The following is a 20,963-nucleotide window of genomic DNA, read 5'->3' on the forward strand; positions in this document are numbered from 1 at the left end:
TGTATCAGATAAAATGGACTTTAAAATAAAGACTGTTACAAGAGATAAGGTGAGACACTACATAATGATCAAAGGATCAATCCAAGAAGAACATATAACAATTAAAAATGTTTATGCACCCAACATAGGAGCACCTCACTACATAAGGCAAATGCTAACAACCATGAAAGGAGAAATCAGCAGTAACACAATAATAATAGGGGACTTTAACACCCCATTTACACCAATGGATAGATCATCCAAACAGAAAATAAATAAGGAAACATAAGCTTTAAGTGACACAACAGACAAGATAGATTTAATTGATATTTATGGAACATTCCACCCAAAAGTGGCAGAATACACTTTCTTCTCAAGTGCACACAGAACTTTCTCCAGGTTAGATCACATCTTGGGTCACAAATCAAGCCTCAGAAAATTTAAGAAAACTGAAATCGTATCAAGCATCATTTCTGACCACAACGCTATGAAATTGAAAATCAATTACAAGAAAAAAACTGTAAAAAAAACCAAATACCTGGAGGCTAAACAGTGCGATACTAAATAACGAAGAGATCACTGAAGAAATCAAAGAAGAAATTTTAAAAAACACAGAAACAAATGACAATGAAAACGCAATGACCCAAAACCTATGGGATGCAGCAAAAGCAGTTCTAAAAGGGAAGTTTATAGCAATGCAATCTCACCTCAAGAAACAAGAAAAATCTCAAATAAACAATCTAACCCTACACTTAAAACAACTAGAGAAAGAAGAACAAAGAAAACCCATAGTGAGTAGAGGAAAGAAATCATAAACATCAGAGCAGAAATAAATGAAAAAGAAATGAAGGAAACAATAGCAAAGATCAATAAAACTAAAATCTGGTTCTTTGAGAAGATAAACAAAATTGACAAACCCTTAGCCAGACTCATCAAGAAAAAAAAGGGAGAGGATGCAAATCAATAAAATTAGAACTGAAAAAGGAGAAACCACAACTGACACTGCAGAAATACAAAGGATTATAAGAGACTACTACAAACAACTCTATGCCAATAAAATGGACAACCATGAAGTAATGGACAAATTCTTGGAAACGTACAATTTTCCAAGACTGAACCAGGAAGAATTAGAAAATATAAACAGATCTATCACAAGTAATGAAATTGAAACCGTAATTAAAAATTTCCAAAAACAAAAGTCCAGGACAAGATGGCTTCATAGGTGAATTCTATCAAACATTTAGAGAAGAGCTAACACCCATCCTTCTCAAACTCTTCCAAAAAATTGCTGAGCGAGAAACACTCCGAAATTCATTCTACAAAGTCACCATCACCCTGATACGAAAACCAGAAAAAGATATCACAAAAAAAGAAAATTATAGACCAATATCACTGATGAACTTAGATGTAAAATTCCTGTACAAAATACTAGCAAACAGAATCCAACAACACATTAAAAGGATCATACACCATGATCAAGTGGGATTTATCCCAGGAAGGCAAGGATTCTTCAATATATGCAAATCAATCAATGTGATAACCACATTAACATATTAAGTAATATGTTAAGGAATATTAACCATATGAATAAAACCCATAAGGAATAAAATTAAGGAATAAAAACCATATGATCATTTCAATAGATGCAGAAAAAGCTTTTGACAAAATTCAACACTCATTTATGATAAAAACTCTCTAGAAAATGGGCATAGAGGGAACTTAACTCAACATAATAAAGCCCGTATATGACAAACCCACAGCAAGCATCATACTCAATGGTGGAAAAACTGAAAGCATTTTCACTAAGATCAGGAACAAGACAAGGATTTCCACTCTCACCACACTTATTCAACATAGTTTTGGAAGTCCTAGCCATGGCAATCAGAGAAGAAGAAGAAATAAAAGGAACACAAATTGGAAAAGAAGACGTAAAGCTGTCTCTCTTTGAAGACAACATGATGCTATACATAGAAAATCCTAAAGATGCCACCAGAAAACTACTAGAACTAATCAATGAATTTGGTAAGGTTGCAGGATACAAAATTAATGCACAGAAATCTATGGCATTCCTATACACCAACAATGAAAAATCAGAAAGAGAAATTAAGGAAACAATCCCATTTACCATCACAACAAAAAGAAAAAAATACCTAGGAACAAACCTGCCTAAGGAGGCTAAAGACTTGTATTCAGAAAACTATAAAAGAAAACTATACAACACTGATGAAAGAAATCAAAGATGACATAAACAGATGGAGGAATATACCATGTCCTTGGATTGGAAGAATCAATATTGTGAAAATGACTATACTACCTAAAGCAATCTATAGATTCAATGCAATCCCTATCAAACTACCAATGGCATTCTTCAGAGAATTAGAACAAAAAATTTTACAATGCGCATGAGAACACAAAAGACCCTGAATAGCCAAAGCAATCTTAAGAAAGAAAAACTGGAGTTGGAGGAATCAGGCTCCCCGACTTCAAACTATACCACAAAGCTACAGTAATCAAGACAGTATGGTACTGGCACAAAAACAGAAATATAGATCAATGGTGCAGGATAGAATGCCCAGAGATAAACCCATGCACATATGGTCACCTAATTTACGATAAAGGAGGCAAGAAGATACAATGGAGAAAAGATAGCCTCTTCAATAAGTTGTGCTGGGAAAACTGGACAGCCACATGTAAAAGAATGAAATTAGAACACCACCTAAACCATCCACAAAAGTAAACTACAAATGGATAAAAGACCTAAATGTAAGACCAGACACTATAAAACTCTTACAGGAAAACATAGGAAAAACACTCTTTGACACAAACCACAGCAAGATCTTTTTTGATCCACCTCCTAGAGTAACGGAAATAAAAACAAAAATAAACAAGTGGGACTTAATTACATTTAAAAGCGGAGGCTCTTCAGTGGGGCTAATGGCAGACTCCAGGTGGGTTCACACCAAGGAGTACTTCCCAGAACTTCTGTTCCCAGTGTCCTTGTCCCCGTGGTGAGCCACAGCAACCTCCCGGCTCTGCAGGAGACCCTCCAGCACTAGCAGAGTACATTAGTAAAATGACAGTTCAAAATCTCACTTGGAATGAGGCAAAGATTAAGTAAATTAATGGAATAAAATCCCATGGTATATGTAGTGTAGATAACATTATCTAAATTATATAAAGTGCTAAACAGGGGGCAGACATCAGAAGCAAGTAGAACTACAATCCTGAAGCCTGTGGAACAAAAACCACACTCACAGAAAGATAGACAAGATGAAAAGGCAGAGGGCTATGTATCAGATGAAGTAACAAGATAAAACCCCAGAAAAATAACTAAATGAAGTGGAGATAGGCAACTTTCCAGAAAAAGAATTCAGGATAATGATAGTGAAGATGATCCAGGACCTCGGAAAAACAATGGAGGCAAAGACCGAGAAGATGCAAGAAATGATTAACAAAGACCTAGAAGAATTAAAGAACAAACAGAGATGAACAATACAATAACTGAAATGAAAACTACACTAGAAGGAATCAATAGCAGAATAACTGAGGCAGAAGATTGGATAAGAGACCTGAAAGACAAAATGGTGGAATTCACTACTGTGAAACAGAATAAAGAAAAAATAATGAAAAGAAATGAAAACAGCCTAAGAGACCTCTGGGACAACATTAAACACAACAACATTCGCATTATAGGGGTCCCAGAAGGAGAAGAGAGAGAGAAAGGATCTGAGAAAATATTTGAAGAGATTATAGTCGAAAACTTCTCTAACATGGGAAAGGAAATAGCCACCCAAGTCCATGAAGTGCAGAGAGTCCCATACAGGATAAACCCAAGGAGAAACACGCCAAGACACAGAGTAATCAAATTGGCAAAAATTAAAGACAAAGAAAAATTATTGAAAGCAGCAAAGGAAAAATGACAAATAACATACAAGGGAACTCCCATAAGGTTAACAGCTGATTTCTCAGCAGAAACTCTACAAGCCAGAATGGAGTGGCATGATATACTTAAAGTGATGAAAGGGAAGAACCTACAACCAAGATTACTCTACACAGCAAGGATCTCAAAGGATCTCATTCAGATTCGATGGAGATATTAAAACCTTTACAGACAAGCAAAAGCTAAGAGAATTCAGCACCACCAAACCAGCTCTACAACAAATGCTAAAGGAACTTCTCTAAGTGGGAAACACAAGAGAAGAAAAGGACCTACAAAAACAAACCCAAAACAATTGAGAAAATGGTCATAGGAACACACATATCGATAATTACCTTAAACGTGAATGGATTAAATGCTCCAACCAAAAGACACAGGCTCGCTGAATGGATACAAAAACACGACCCATATATATGCTGTCTATAAGAGACCCACTTCAGACCTAGGGACACATACAGACTGAAAGTGAGGGGATGGAGAAGATACTCCATGCAAATGGAAATCAAAAGAAAGCTGGAGTAGCAATACTCATATCAGATAAAATAGACTTTAAAACAAAGAATGTTACCAGAGACAAGGAAGGACACTACATAATGATCAAGCCATGAAGAAGATATAACAATTATAAATATATATGCACCCAACATAGGATCACCTCAATACATAAGGCAACTGCTAACAGCTATAAAAGAGGAAATAGACAGTAACACAATAATAGTGGGGGACTTTAACACCTCACTTACACCAATGGACAGATCATCCAAAATGAAAATAAATAAGGAAACAGAAGCTTTAAATGACACAATAGAACAGAGAGATTTAATTGATATTTATAGGACATTCCATCCAAAAACAGCAGATTACACGTTCTTCTCAAGTGCTCAAGGACCATTCTCCAGGATAGATCACATCCTGGGTCACAAATCAAGCCTCAGTAAGTTTAAGAAAATTGAAATCATATGAAGCATCTTTTTTGACCACAACGCTATGAGATTAGAAGTGAATTACAGGGAAAAAAACGTAAAAAACAGAAACACATGGAGGCTAAACAATATGTTACTAAATAACCAAGAGATCACAGAAGAAATCAAAGAGGAAATCAAATGGGGATTCCTAGAGACAAATGACAATGAAAACATGATGATCCAAAACCTATGGGATGCAGCAAAAGCAGTTCTAAGAGGGAAGTTTATAGCTATACAAGCCTACCTCAAGAAACAATCTAACCTTACACCTAAAGGAACTAGAGAAAGAAGAACAAACAAAACGCAAAGTTAGCAGAAGGAAAGAAATCATAAACATCAGAGCAGAAATAAATGAAATAGAAACAAAGAAAACAATAGCAAAGATCAATAAAACTTAAAGCTGGTTCTTTAAGAAGATAAACAAAATTGATAAACCATTAGCGAGACTCATCAAGAAAAAGAGGAAGAGGACTCAAATCAATAAAATTAGAAATGAAAAAGGAGAAGATACAACAGACACCACAGAAATACAAAGCATCCTAAGAGACTACTACAAGGACCTCCATGCCAACAAAATGGACAACCAGGAAGAAATTGACAAATTCTTAGAAAGGTATAACCTTCCAAGAATGAACCAGGAAGAAATAGAAAATATGAACAGACCAATCACAAGTAATGAAATTGAAACTGTGATTAAAAATCTACCAACAAACAAAAGTCCAGGACCAGATGGCTTCACAGGTGAATTCTATCACACATTTAGAGAAGAGCTAACACCCATCCTTCTCAAACTCTTCCAAAAAGTTGCGGAGGAAGGAACACTCCCAAACTCATTCTATGAGGCCACCATCACCCTGATATCAAAACCAGACAAAGATGTCACAAAAAAAGAAAATTACAGACCAATATCACTGATGAATATAGATGCAAAAATCCTCAACAAAATATTAGCAAACAGAATCCGACAACACATTAAAAGGATCATACACCATGATCAAGTGGGATTTATCCCAGGGATGCAAGGATTCTTCAATATACGCAAATCAATCAACGTGATACACCATATTAACAAATTGAAGAATAAAAACCATACGATCATCTCAATAGATGCAGAAAAAGTTTTTGACAAAATTCAACACCCATTTATGATAAAAACTCTCCAGAAAGGGGGAATAGAGGGAACCTAACTCAACATAATAAAGGCCATAATACCACAAACCCACAGCAAACATCATTCTCAATGGTGAAAAACTGAAAGCATTTCCTCTAAGATCAGGAACAAGACAAGGATGTCCACTCTCACCACTATTATTCAACATAGTTTTGGAAGTCCTAACCATGGCAATCAGAGAAAAAAAAGAAATAAAATGAATACAAATTGGAAAAGAAGAAGTAAAACTGTCATTGTTTGCAGATGACATGATACTATACATAGAGAATCCTAAAGATGCTATCAGAAAACTACTAAAGCTAATCAATGAATTTGGTAAAGTTGCAGGATACAAAATTAATGCACAGAAATCTCTTGCATTCCTATATACTAATGATGAAAAATCTGAATGAGAAATTAAGGAAACACTCCCATTTACCATTGCAACAAAAAAAATAAAATACCTAGGAATAAACCTACCTGGGGAGACAAAAGACCTGTATGCAGAAAACTATAAGACACTGATGAAAGAAGTTAAAGATGATACAAACAGAGAGATATACCATGTTCTTGGATTGGAAGAATCAATATTGTGAAAATGACTATACTACTCAAAGCAATCTACAGATTCAGTGCAATCCTTTCAAATTACCAATGGCATTTTTTACAGAACTAGAACAAAAAATCTTAAAATTTGTATGGAGACACAAAAGACCCCAAATAGCCATAGCAGTCTTGAGGGAAAAAAGCAGAGCTGAAGGAATCAGACTCTCTGACTTCAGACTATACTACAAAGCTACAGTGATCAAGACAATATGGTACTGGCACAAAAATAGAAGTATAGATTAATGGAACAAGCCCAGAGATAAACCCATGCACCTATGGTCAACTAATCTATGACAAAGGAGGCAAGGATATACAGTGGAGAAAAGACAGTCTCTTCAATAAGTGGTGCTGAGAAAACTGGACAGCTACATGTGAAAGAATGAAATTAGAACACTCCCTAACATCATACACAAAAATAAACTCAAAATGGATTAGAGACCTAAATGTAAGACCAGACACTATAAAACTCTTAGAGGAAAACATAGGAAGAACACTCTTTGACATAAATCACAGCAAGATCTTTTTTGATCCACCTCCTAGAGTAATGGAAATAAAAACAAAAATAAACAAATGGGACCTAATGAAACTTCAAAGCTTTTGCACAGCAAAGGAAACCATAAACAAGAGGAAAAGACAACCCTCAGAATGGGAGAAATTATTTGCAAATGAATCAACGGACAAAGGATTAATCTAGAAAATACACAAACAGCTCATGGAGCTCAATATCAAAAAGAAAATCCAATTAATAAATGGGCAGATGACCTAAATAGACATTTCACCAAGGAAGACATACGGATGTCCAAGAGGCACATGAAAAGATGCTCAACATCACTAATTATTAGAGAAATGCAAATCAAAACTACAATGAGGTATCACCTCACACCAGTCAGAATGACCATTATCAAAAAATCTAGAAACAAGAAATGGTGGAAAGGGTGTGGTGAAAAGGGAACCCTCCTGCACTGCTGGTGGGAATGTAAATTGACACAGCCACTATGGAAAACAGTATGGAAGTTCCTCAAAAAACTAAAAATAGGGCTTCCCTGGTGGCGCAGTGGTTGAGAATCTGCCTGCCAATGCAGGGGACACGGGTTCGAGCCCTGGTCTGGGAAGATCCCACATGCCGCGGAGCAACTAGGCCCGTGAGCCACAACTACTGAGCCTGTGCGTCTGGAGCCTGTGCCCCGCAACAAGAGAGGCCGTGATAGTGAGAGGCCCACGCACCGCGATGAAGAGTGGCCCCCACTTGCCGCAACTAGAGAAAGCCCTCGCACAGAATCGAAGACCCAACACAGCCATAAATAAATAAATAAATAAATAAATAAAATCTTAAAAAAAAAAAAAACTAAAAATAGAACTACCATATGACCCAGCAATCCCACTACTGGGCATATACCCTGAGAAAACCATAATTCAAAAAGATACATGTACCACAATGTTCATTGCAGCACTATTTACAATAGCCAGGACACGGAACTAACCCAGATATCTATCAACAGATGAACGGAGATCAGCTCAGTGCTTTGCGATGACCTAGAGGGGCGGGATAGGGAGGATGGGAGGGAGGGGATATGGGGACATATGTATGCATATGGTTGATTCACTTTGGTGTATAACAGAAATTAACACAGTATTGTGAAGCAATTATACTCCAGTAAAGATCTATTTAAAAAAATAAAGGAAAGACAGGCAATCAGAAAAAATAATGGACAAAAGATATGAGCAGGGGACACCAGTTTAAGCAGTTGATGCCAGAGCTTTGGACTTCTGAGGATCCCGAGAGGGGTAAAACTGTTATAACTTGTTAAATAAATGCTTATTCATTATTAAAAAAACAAAAAAAGAAAAAGATATGACAAACTCTGCTTAATACACACACTTGGAAATTTTATAATGAAGTCAAATGGAACAACATCACTCACAAAATCTTACCAAATATGCTATCTTAAAACAAGTTGAAGACTCTCATGACTGAGACCCAGCGCTGACATACTAACTTATACAAACGTTAGACATTTTCAATCATTTTGTGATAAACTGTATCATAGAGCAACCCAATCAGCTGAATAGACTCCTTTCATCTCAGTACCTACATCACTTTATTATTCTAATCATTTTCCTACATGTCCTCTTCAGGCTACTTCCCATTGTACTGGTTTATACTCTGGGATCCCTATTTTATAGGCCTCCCAAAAGCTTCTCATCATTTTACAGGCTGTATCTCTAATAATGTCCGTGATTATGTTTTAAACACCTTAATCTACTCTATAGTATTGCATTGGTCATGTTAGCAGAATGTGATCAGAAAGCCAAATCTTATAACACCGATGAAGAAGGGGTTAATGATTTTTCAGCTTCATTTCTTGCTGATGAATATGCCACCGATGAATATTTTCAAAATGAATATGAGCAGTTTTAGATGAGTGCTCCTTAAATGTCACTGTGTATTAGTCATGCAAGGATCATTAAGGGGTATGAGGGGTAGACTTGCATATTTCATCCGAGACATAGATTCTCGCTGTAGACTGTTACTGTCAGAGTTGCCAGGTTAGTCTCTGCTGGTAATGGTTATTAATGCAACTGAAGTGTTAAATGGTTCACTTTTCTCCATATACAACATTTCCAAAATATTCAGAAAAAAAGAAACAGTTTCCTGCATGAGTCCTTGAGGAGTGGGAAAGAATACAACGTAAATAAACTGCTACAAAATCCAAAATAAATTGATAAAGTGGAAAATATCTTCTATTAAAGTTTAACAGTATATTAATGTGCCTATTTATAGGCAGAAAGCATATTTCTGCCAATGAACAACCTTAGAGCTTCCTTAGTTCTTTAGGAGAACGTAAATCATTGAGTGTCTTAAATGATACTCACATCAGATACCAATCCCTGGTTTATAAGTATACAAGTACCTATAACTAACCTTGAGATGACATCTGTGTCTCCTTAAATATTTATATGACAAATGGGAAATGCTTCACAATCTCTTTCCCAAACACACTGGGTGACCTATCATTTAGATTTTATCGGGATATCAAGTGCTTGAAAGAGTCTTGAGATTGATCAAGGAAGAGATCCTTTGAAACTCACCTGATTGCCCCTACAGTACATCTGGGCCAACGGCAATTTTCTGCAGAAAGGTGGGGTAGGTCTGGACCAATGGTCTGAGTCAAGCCCTAGAAGCCTTTCTAAGAAATAATACCTCTTCTCAATAGCAGGTCGCACATAACCATTTCCTTTGACTGAGCAATCATTTACCTTCAGTTTCTCCACCCATAAAGTGAGAAGCAAACACCTCATGGGGATGACAAGGCTGCTTAAGGCTTTTAATAAGGTTCTTTGAAGAAAGCTAATACAATTTGCTTATAATTATAACACAGCAATATTTAAAGAATTTTTTTCTCCTGAGAGATTCCAGTTACTGAGCATTCTTTGTCAGTGTAGTAAATTATTCTAACCAGGTAAAGGTAGCCGGCAAACTGTGAAAAATTACTATCAGCATCTTAACTCTGCACAAAAAACAAGCTATCACTATAAAATAGCAGAGTCTTTTATCTGGCTGAAATATGAGTAAGGTAGCAAATAAATGTGATTTTAAGCCTCATTGTTAAACAATGAGTTTTTTTTTTTTACTTTTTAAAATTTTTATTTTGTTTATTTATTTTTGGCTGCGTTGGGTCTTCATTGCTGCGCGTGGGCTTTCTCTAGGTGTGGCGAGTGGGAGCTACTCTTCGTTGTGGTGCACAGGCTTCTCATTGCGGTGGCTTCTCTTGTTGCGGAGCACAGGCTCTAGGCACGCAGGCTTCAGTAGTTGTGGCACGCGGGCTCAGTAGTTGTGGCTTGTGGGCTCTAGAGCGCAGGCCCATTAGTTGTGGGGCATGGGCTTAGTTGCTCCGAGGCATGTGGGATCTTCCCGGACCAGGTATCCAACCCGTGTCCCCTGCACTGGCAGGCAGATTCTTATCCACTGGGCCACCAGGGAAGCCCAACAATGAGTTCTTAAATTGAATAGAAATCCCTATGCAAGAAAGATAATTCAATGGTGTCTACTGTTATTCCTATGATGTTTTCAGAATCCAAAGCTTTATATTAAAAGCTATAATTAAATTTCTAAATGTTAAATCATATCATAAACAAAACTTCCTTTTTTCTCAGTAGAATAAAAATGATTTTCATTTCCTGACAAAAATATGATTTCTCTGAGAGAGGTCTTTCTTTTCTAACTCTATTTATCTCTCTCCTGTGCATAATCTAGTAGAAAGTCTTCAAAGGCAACTCAAATGATTCAATAAAGCAGCCCTACATATCACAACCTCATTAAATGAGCTTGAGGTAGAAGTAGCAGGACACGCATGCATCTTAAATGTACTCAGGCCAAACAGGAGGGGGAAACTATAACTTCCCTATCACTTCAGACAATTTTCACGAAATAATATGCTCCATTCCCATTCCCATTATTTTAAGTCCTGTATTATAATCGTAAACATAATCATCTAATTAATTAAGATGCTAGAGACCAAGAAAATTAAATGACAGGTCCAGGAATCTTAAAAAATCAGAAAGACACACACACACAGAGGTTTGGGACCAGTCCCTCACTTGGTACTGTGGGCTTGCAGAGAACTATAAACATGGCTTCCCAGCATCCTTGCCTCAGTCAATCCACCCTCCACACTCCAAGTATCATCAGGATGAAGCCCAAATGTCTTAGCAGCACCCATACAGGCCTTCAGGCTTTTTCCTCTTTCTCCTAATCTCTTTAGATTCATTTCTTGCTACTCCTCTATGTACATTTCATGCTCTTTCCCATCTTTCCCCGACATGCTATACACATACAAATGTACATATATGCTCACAACACACAGACTTTCTATGTCTTCACATTACTCAGAACTCCTATTCATCCTTCAAAACCCCCTTTGAGGACCTCTCCTCCAGGAAGCCTTCCCTGGCATCAAATCCCAGTCTGTATTCCTATAGTACCCTATTTACTGCTGTCATAGTGCTTTTCATAGTCTGCCTTTTCTCTGTTTTCTCTATAAACTGTGTGCAGCTCAAGAACAAAGGCTCTGTCTGCTTTATTCCTGCAGCCTTGGGGCCTGGCACAGAGACTGAGACATACTGAGTATTTGGATCTGGGCTCTGCTAGTGCTAATAAGCTGGTCAAATACCTAAGACATGCATGTACAATGTGATGCAATTAAACAAAACATTAGGCCATGTCAAGCTTTGAAATGTGGAATCTGGTGCTAATTGACATAAGAAGGCTTTTTAGAGAAACAATAATTTAAACTGATCCCACAGGAGCAAAGAAATGGAGGTGAGCAAAACAGTATGACAACCAGGAAGCCAAAATGGGAGCCTAACAGCAGGAATGAAAACAAAGAGACAAATCCAAGCAATAGAAGAATAGAATATAATAATGTATTATGCACTTAAAAGCCTATTAAGAGGATAGATCTCTTATTAAGTGTTCTTACCAAAATAAAATAAAAGACCCGATGTCACTCTTATAAATTACTATTGGAAACGTTAAAGTTGTACAGCCTTTCTAAAAGGCAGCTTTTCACCACTTAAGCCTTAAAATATACATCCATCATCACTATCACCACACTCTTGACCTTATTCCTTTCTCTAGCTATTGATACAATAATTCTACCTCTAGCAACTTTCCTAAAGAAACAATTAAGAATATGTGAAAAGATACGTATATATAAAGCTGTTCATTAGAGTATTCTGAAAATTAGCCAAAAAAAGAAAATAGTTTCCCATTAATAGAGGACTCCTTAAATAAAGCAGCACATTCCATGTAATGAAATATCCAACTGACACTTGAATATTCATTTTCTGTTATCATGATACAGTAATAATAGTATTACATGAAAATGCTAGAATGTTAAAGATATTGTAAGTTTATAAAAAGCATTTACATTGTTATTTTATTTTTAAATATACTGACAGGAAAACAACTGAAAATATAAGAACATGTTAACAATGGAGGAGTTATAGGAAGTTTTTGTTTTACTTCTTTGCATTTTATATATTTTCTAAAAGAATAGTCTATTTTGTAGTAAGAAAAATAATAAATTCATCTCGATTGACATAAAATCTTTACTGCTTTAGGAAATGAAGGAGGAAGAATAAGTTAGGATAGGAAGATTATTTGGGGGGAAATGCTGAGGTTATTTTAGAATTATATCTTATAGAATGATTGATAGAATCCAATGAGATCAAATGAGAAAGAACTCTGAGAACTGGAAAGCATAGTGATTGCATTTCTTGAAACCTCTTCTCAGGAATATTTATAGAGTCTATGTCAAAACATTGCATGGTATAATAAAGGTAGAATATTCTGAGTTAAGCAAAGTTAAGGGGATTTTCACTGCAGGACATATCAGAGCCTTTAATAAGCTGGTTTTCGCTATGGAACTTTAAGAGGGCAATATAATATGCATTGTTTCCCAAGCATAATTGACCATTTTCTCATGGAATATCTGATAGGACCTATGTTTCATAGAACACACCTTGGGGAGATGTCTGCATTAAAAAAATGCAATGTAATGGTCATTTTGAAGTGATTACAAGCACCTATAAATACAGGACTGGCATAATCAATGTCAGAGTCATCACCATAGTCAGGTTTTCTCAACCTTGGCATTACTGATAATTGGGGGCCGATAATTCTTTGTTGTGGGGGACTGTCCAGTGCACTGTAGCATGTTTAGCAGCACCCCCGGACTCTACACACTAGGTTGCCAATAGCAACCACCACCTCCTTTCACCCAGCTGTACCAACCAAAAATGTCTGCAGACAATGTCAAATGTCCCCAGCAGTGACGAAGAACACTGATTTGAGGAGTTAAGCTAGGAAGCTTTGGCTGAGGTCAGAATTCCCAGGCCCAGTTCTTCAGTCTTTTTAAATATAAGCTGCCTTAACATTTGCAAAATGTCTGTCTGCTCTAGCAAATGCAGAATGTCATCATGTTACTTTTCTAAAACACTATGTCAAAAAGAACCATCTGTTAAAATGCTACATTGCACATCTTCATCATTTTATCTATATAACATTTTGATGAATGCTTAATTTTAAAAAACATTTAAAAAACAATTATGACTTTTACAAACAAATGAAAATATCCTCTTTTTTACGTTAACTGCAACAAATAGGTGTGCTATTGGGCAAATCAGTTACTCAGAGCCTTGGTTTCCTCACATACACACAAAAAAATGAGGCTTAGGTCATTGGCCAAGATAATTTCTAGAGTCCCTCCCAATGCTAAAAATCAATACAAGCTTTTATTTTTCATTTATGATATGAAACATTTTACACATCAAACTTACTTTTTGGTTGTTGCAACACTTTCAGTTGGGAAAATGGTACATTCAGACATTGAAATGAATTATATTCAAAAGAAACCAGGAGTATAACCAACCTTCTTTATACTTTGGAAACCCAATGAGCAGCTGGGGAAATAAGCTATGAGTTTATCAAAAACAATAATACAAATATATGACATGAGGAATGAGAAGGGAGATTTAACTTCAGAAACAGAGATTTTTAAATTATGAGCAAATACTATGTTAATATTGAAATTAGAATTATTGATGAAAGAATTTTCTAGGGAAGAAAGATGAAAGAAATTGAACAAGCTGCCCAAAGAGAAGCCAAGCTCAGTTTTATGGCAGAATTCTTTCTTCAGTTTTTTTAAGGAATGACCATATGACCCAGCAATCCCACTACTGGGCATATATCCTGAGAAAACCATAATTCAAAAAGAGTCATGTACCAAAATGTCCATTGCAGCTCTATTTACAACAGCCAGGACATGGAAGCAACCTAAGTGTCCATCAACAGATGAATAGATAAAGAAGATGTGGCACATATATACAATGGAATATTACTCAGCCATAAAAAGGAATGAAACTGAGTTATTTGTAGTGAGGTGGATGGACCTAGAGACTGTCATACAGAGTAAAGTAAGTCAGAAAGAGAAAAACAAATACCATATGCTAACACATATATATGGAATCAAAAAAAAAAATGGTCATGAAGAACCTAGGGGCAAGACAGGAATAAAGATGCAGACCTACTAGAGAATGGACTTGAGGATATGGGGAGGGGGAAGGGTAAGCTGGGACAAAGTGAGAGAGTAGCATTGACATATATACACTACCAAATGTAAAATAGATAGCTAGTGGGAAGCAGCCGCATAGCACAGGGAGATCAGCTCGGTACTTTGTGACCACCTAGAGGGGTGGGATGGGGAGGGTGGGAGGGAGGGAGATGCGGGAAGGAGGAGATATGGGGACATATGTATATGTGTAGCTGATTCACTTTGAGGGAAGAGATATGGGGACATATGTATATGTGTAGCTGATTCACTTTGTTATAAAGCAGAAACTAACACACCATTGTAAAGCAATTACACTCCAATAAAGATGTTAAGAAAAAAAAGAATTCTTTCTTCAAAACACAGATCATTCTCTATGCTATTTTTAACTCCTCCAGTGTAGAAAAATCTTGAAAACTTGTTGATTGTTTTTAAAAAGCTATCATAATCCTGATACTAGAGCCAGAGTAATATATCACCCTCAAAAGAATATTAAAATAACAATCTCACTAACATAAATGCAAAAATCCTAAGCAAAATTTTAGAAAATCATATCCTGTAATGAATCAAAGGAAGTATCTGACATAATTAGATGGGATTCAATGCATCCATTAATCCATTCAACATATGCTTATTAAGTATCTATAGTACAAATCATAATTCTCAGTACTTGGGATATCTCATCGTTTAAAACAAAGATCTCTGCCTCATGGAAATTACTTTATAGCAGGGGACTAAACTGGCATCATTAAATTACACAGTAAGTTAGTGACAAGTGAGACAGGGAAAGAAAAATTAGAGTAGGGTAAGGGGATCGGGGTGATGAGAACAGGAGGTGGGCTGCAATTTTAAATAAGGTCAGGAATAGACCTCCAATGAGTTGATAGCATTCGAACAAAAACAGGAAGAAGACCTGGGAGTTAGTCTCGTGGATACTGTTAGGAATAGCATTCTAGGTAATGGATGCAGCCAGAGCAAAGGCCCTAAAGGCCAGATTATGTCTGGCAGGTTCAAAGAACAACAGAGGCCAGTGGGGTTGGAGGAGAGCAAGGTATGGGAGGAGTAGGAGACTGGGGTCAGAGAAGTAACAGGGCCAGATCTTATAGGGCTGTCTTATATAGGGTTTAGCTTTTACCTTGAGTAAAATGGGGAGACTTGGGGGATTTGAGCAGAGCAATAACACGGATGATCTATGTTGTAAAAGAATCACTCTGGCTGTTGTATTGAAAGTAGACGATAGTGGGAAAGGATGGGATCAGGGAAAACAGGAGATTATTGTATATTCCAGGCAAGTGGGTAGCTCAGACCAGTGTGGTACCTGGGAAGGTGGTAAGAAGCAGTTGGAGTCTGGATATATTTTGAAAATACAGCCATCAGGAATTGCTGATGTATTGGAGAGAGAGCAGGTGACAGTGACTCCATGGTTTTTATCTTCAATACGTGGAAAGATGAAGCTGCTATCAAGTGCAATTGGAAGGCTATAAGTTGGGGAAGTTTGAAGGAGGAAGATCAAAAAATGTTCTGAACATATTGTATGTAAGAGGAATTTAGACATCCAAGAGGAGACATCAAGTAGGCAGCTGGATAAACACGTTTGGAGCTTGAGAAAGAGTCTAAACTAGAGATACAAATTTATAAGTCTTCAGCATATAGCTAGTATTTAAAGCCATGAGACTCAATAATTTCAAGGGTAGAAAGCAATAAATGAAAGATTTATTTGTAGCACTTGAACATTAAGAGATTAGAGAGAAGAAATGAGCAAAAGAAACTGAGAGGGAGAGAAAAAAAAGTAGGAAGCAAGCAAGAAGAGAATGGTGTTCTAGTAATGGTGTTCAAGTCTGTCTAAGTTCAGTAAAGTAAGGATGGTTCAACGTAAGAGAACCTATTAATATAATTATATTAACAGAATTATTTTGACGTAATTAATGAAATACTTATAGGTCAAAGAAGAAAAATTATATCATCATCTTAACAGCTGCCAGAATGTTATTTGATAGAATTAAAGGCTATTTAAAAAGATATGTGATCAACTAATAGCCAATATCCTACAAATGTGAAACAGTGGTAACATTCTCACTGAAGACAGGAACAAAAGTAGCATGCCTGCAAGTACCACCATAATCATCTTTTTTATTTTTGCAAACTTCCATGAATGAAATAAGAAATGTCCCTTTATAAGAAAAAAAATGAAATAATGAGTTATGTATATTAGACTACAGGACAATATGATTACTTAAAAATCTTCTGAAAAATCAATTTTAAAACTTTGTAATTAATAAGAGAATTAAGTGAGGAGATTAGTTACAAAGTAAATAAGAAAAAAATTATTTTTTTACTATAAAAAAATAACCAGTCAAAAAGTATAAAGATCCTATTTTCAATAAGCGCAGAAAGATAAAATATCTAGAAGTAACAGGTGATATGATAAAAATGTGGCTACTGAAAGTGCCAGTTATAAAGCATGTAACTTTAGCCAAAAGGATATAAGAGCACTAACCTATGTCATACAAGATATCAAGTAGAATGGCCTGCATTACTCCTTTCCTCAGCATCTTTATAAGACCCATACCTGGAGTCACCTGCCTCCTCAGCTTTCTCTTAGGCTATGGGACCAATTTTATTTCTTGTTGGTGACATTTTGGTATCTCCAGCCCAGGCAGCAGTCATTTCTCTGATCAAACCAGATGCACATGATCGTCACCATTATTTCCCACCTGGAATATATTACTTTAGGACAATAAACATGCATTTTCAAAGCCACAAAGTTTCCTATCTCTTAGCTCCTTTCTATTTAGTATATATTTGCTATTCTGGAGAGAATAGAAAAAGGAAATTTTTAGGGCCATTGAAATTATAAGGAAGTTTTAATTTTGGTGCAATAAAATATAAAATCTCCAAGTAAACTTTACATGATAATAGGTCAGATTTGGAAGAGTGAGACATAGAGAGCATCAAAACTTTTATCTCAGACCCAAATAGATATTTGAACTTCTGAAAAGATTCCCAAAAATTGTGATTGAGGCCTGTCAGAATGCTGGACCTAGAGGGATGGTTTTTATTAGATCTCTTCCCCTTGAAGAATATGTCATAGTCATGTGTCAGATTTCAGAGAACAAACTGAGCATTCATGAGCAAAAGGCAATGCAGACAAAAAGGATTTATGCACTGTCCAAAATGGCTGGAAAGCGGAATTCTAGCTCAACCTGCCTGTTCATCCTATGAATTCTAGTTCATACATTATAGCTGTGTAGAACTTCAGCAAAGCAGCTTAATTTTCACATTAGGCATGTGAGGTCTCACATAGGCTTGTTTCAGAAGCCAAAACCTAACTTCTTAGAGATTAAAAGACTTGCCCGAGGTCACAAAGACAGTGAGAATTAAAGCTCAAGGTTGAACTCAGACCTGCTGACACCAAATCCAGGGTCTTACCACTACATCTGCATAGCCCTGGACCAACCAGATCTCTTCTCTAAAGACTCAGTTTCCTCATCTCTATAATATACAACCACTAAAGTTCCAGTCCTTCTGGGTCTAAATTCTTTGTGTTTTATAGACATTTAAAAAGAGGTTTGAAGTAAATTTAAATGTATATTATAAATGGATATTTATATCCTATATATGGTCAGTGAAAATTTTTTTATTGAATTTTTGTAATCTCATACACATCCCTTCTTAATTTTTGACACCACCAGCATAATCCTAATCCTCTAATTTCAATTTTTGAAACCCAGCTAGTTTTACTACTGGACCAATCATGTGGTATAGATGGTACCAATCATTACAACACTTGTCTGCTCAAGCACTTTTTAATATTTCATCACATTCTAAATCTTATCTCTTCTGTTTGGTGTTCAAGTTCTCTCTGATTTGGTCTTATCTCATTTATCTAATCTTATTTCCCACCTTGAACTGCCTTCACTTATGAGATCAGTGTCCTTGCCAACCAAAGAAGCCAGAGTTCAATTTCACATTTGTGTCTTTGGTTACACTGTTCCCTTACCTGGAATTATTTCCCTGACATTCCACATATTTTAGTGTTATGTCTCCTTAAAGACTGCTCACTTTCTGCTATCACCTCAAAACCTCTTATTGCTACAACACTGCTAACACCTCTTTGGCCAGCTTCTCCTCTAAAAGCCTCAAAATGCCCAGAGAACTTATGGTCTCCTCTTGAAGGTCCTAATTATATTTAGTACGTAGATATTTTTCTGTTTATGACCACAGAGAATTGTTCATGCCCACCTATGTTCAAAGATAAAGAAAGATCTAGTTCTTTTGTGTTCAGTGCGCTACTACGTTATCACCAATACTTGAACTCTTAGTAAAACAATCATTCAGTATATTATAAACTATGCCCTCAAATTATTTTATAGAAATCCTATTATTTTATATTGTTCTGGATGAACTACCTTAGTTTTAATTGAGAAATATTTCCTCAAGCACAGAACTTAAAGGAAAACTAACCAAGTTGATTAACCAAATTTCTCATATATTGCTAGAGTCTAATGTACATAACTACTTTAATATAAAATATCATTTTAGTATAAAATTACAAGTATAAGACATATTGAAGCAATATAAAATTTATACATAAAATGTTAAAAATAGAGATTCTTAAGTTCTTTAATATTGCTACATTATGGGCAAGATGTAATATTCAAAATATTCTAATAGGTGAGGTATGAAATATACCTTACAGTTCTTGGAAAAGCTTAACTTTATACTTCCCTGAAGGCTTAAATCTGAGCAAGTTACTTGGAAAAAAGAGTCAGTTGAATTTAATGAATATTCCTGCCTGAATAATTTTCTGCTGACTGTTGTAAGCATAGGTGTTTTTCCTTTAAATTTTTAAGTAGGAAGAAGACAGTCATGTTACCTGTGAAACAAACCAAGAAGACTGTACATCTATTTTAAAATATAGTTAATTGTTAAAATAATAAGCATGGTAATTACTGTGATGCATGATACTTGGAGGGAAGAAGGACATGGTCCTTCTGGAAAAAGCACTGGCTTTGGACTCATAAGACCCAAGTTAAAGGACAGATTTTAACAACATAATAGTGGTGTGAATGTGTATATGAACTTTTATGAATAATCAGTTTTCACATCTGTAAAATAATCCCATAAGACCTTCTATCATCTGACATGGTAAGATGTTAGATGTACGTATTCCATGTAATAATGTATGTGAAAACATTTTGTATACTGTTAAGGTACTATATCATTTTTCAAAAACTTTTCTTGTGCTTATTTATGATTATAAAGAAGTTTGTCAAATAAAATAAGAAATGCAAACTTTATTTAAAACTTTAAAAATTTCAAATTACTAATAATTTTACCATACAGGAGTAATTATTACTGTTTTTCAGTGTGTAACTTTCTAGCTTTTCTTCCATGCATACATATGTTCATATACATATATCTTTTAAAATTTTGCATTATGCTACACTTATTGCTTTAAAAGCTGCTTTTCTGATGTAAAAAATAGTACATAAATTTAAGTCATCATTAGGTATACATGACAATGAGGACACATAAATGTGGAAAAAATGTTTTCCACAATCGAAACCAGTATTGGGGGCCTCAGGTAAATAAAACAAAGATAAAAAGTGTGTAGTGAGCAGGCAACTTGACATTGAAAATCTCTCCGGGAACCCCTGAATGTATAACACAAAGGACCCTCAAGATTAGAGTCTCCCTGATTTTCCAGTGAGGGCTACCCCGAATGTCCTCCAGCTGGGAGCCCTATATTTTCACAGGCAAGGGCAGCTCACACCTCAGACTTCCTACTGGAACCAGATGGAGGAAGAGAAAGTAGGCGGGTGCTATGGTGCTCTGACTAGATGCCCTCTTCAGATCAGAGGCACCCATGTCCTGGATGCTGGGGTCGTCACTGTTGGTGCATAGTTGCCTGCTTGCTTGGAATGCCCTTGGCTGGGAACTGCCTCACCCAGAGGTGGCTCCCAGCCATTGACTCCTGATGCAGGGATCAGAGTTTGTCCTGTTGCCTCAACTGAGAGCAAGCCTATAGGGCCTTCCTCACTTTCTTACAGGGGTATCTCCAGAGTTTTCCCCATAAACCAACTTTATCCCAGTATACTCAGTCTCAGAGTCTATTTGCAGAGCACCCATGACAACTTCTCAAGGAAGAAGAAAAAAGAAAACCTGAAAAGGGCTCAGTTACAGAAAGGAAAAAATTAAGTTTTATAGCAAGA

The 20,963-nt window shown here is 36.1% G+C and overlaps 2 long non-coding RNA genes across 4 annotated transcripts in view; one reads left to right on the top strand and one right to left on the bottom strand.

The window, feature by feature from the left end:
* Positions 1 to 12,182, top strand: part of LOC309634845 — a 354,268-nt gene extending 342,086 nt beyond the window's left edge. Inside the window, exon 2 of the long non-coding RNA XR_014248469.1 lies at positions 7,933 to 12,182. This is a non-coding gene — a long non-coding RNA (uncharacterized lncRNA). The remainder of the gene's footprint in view (positions 1 to 7,932) is intronic.
* LOC309634816 overlaps positions 1 to 20,963 on the bottom strand; it is a 385,422-nt gene that overhangs the window by 226,181 nt on the left and 138,278 nt on the right. The gene's annotated exons all lie outside the window — the stretch shown is intronic.

Source organism: Balaenoptera borealis (assembly GCF_965194805.1).
Source record: "Balaenoptera borealis genome assembly, chromosome: 9".
Classification (NCBI taxonomy): Eukaryota; Metazoa; Chordata; class Mammalia; order Artiodactyla; family Balaenopteridae; genus Balaenoptera; species Balaenoptera borealis.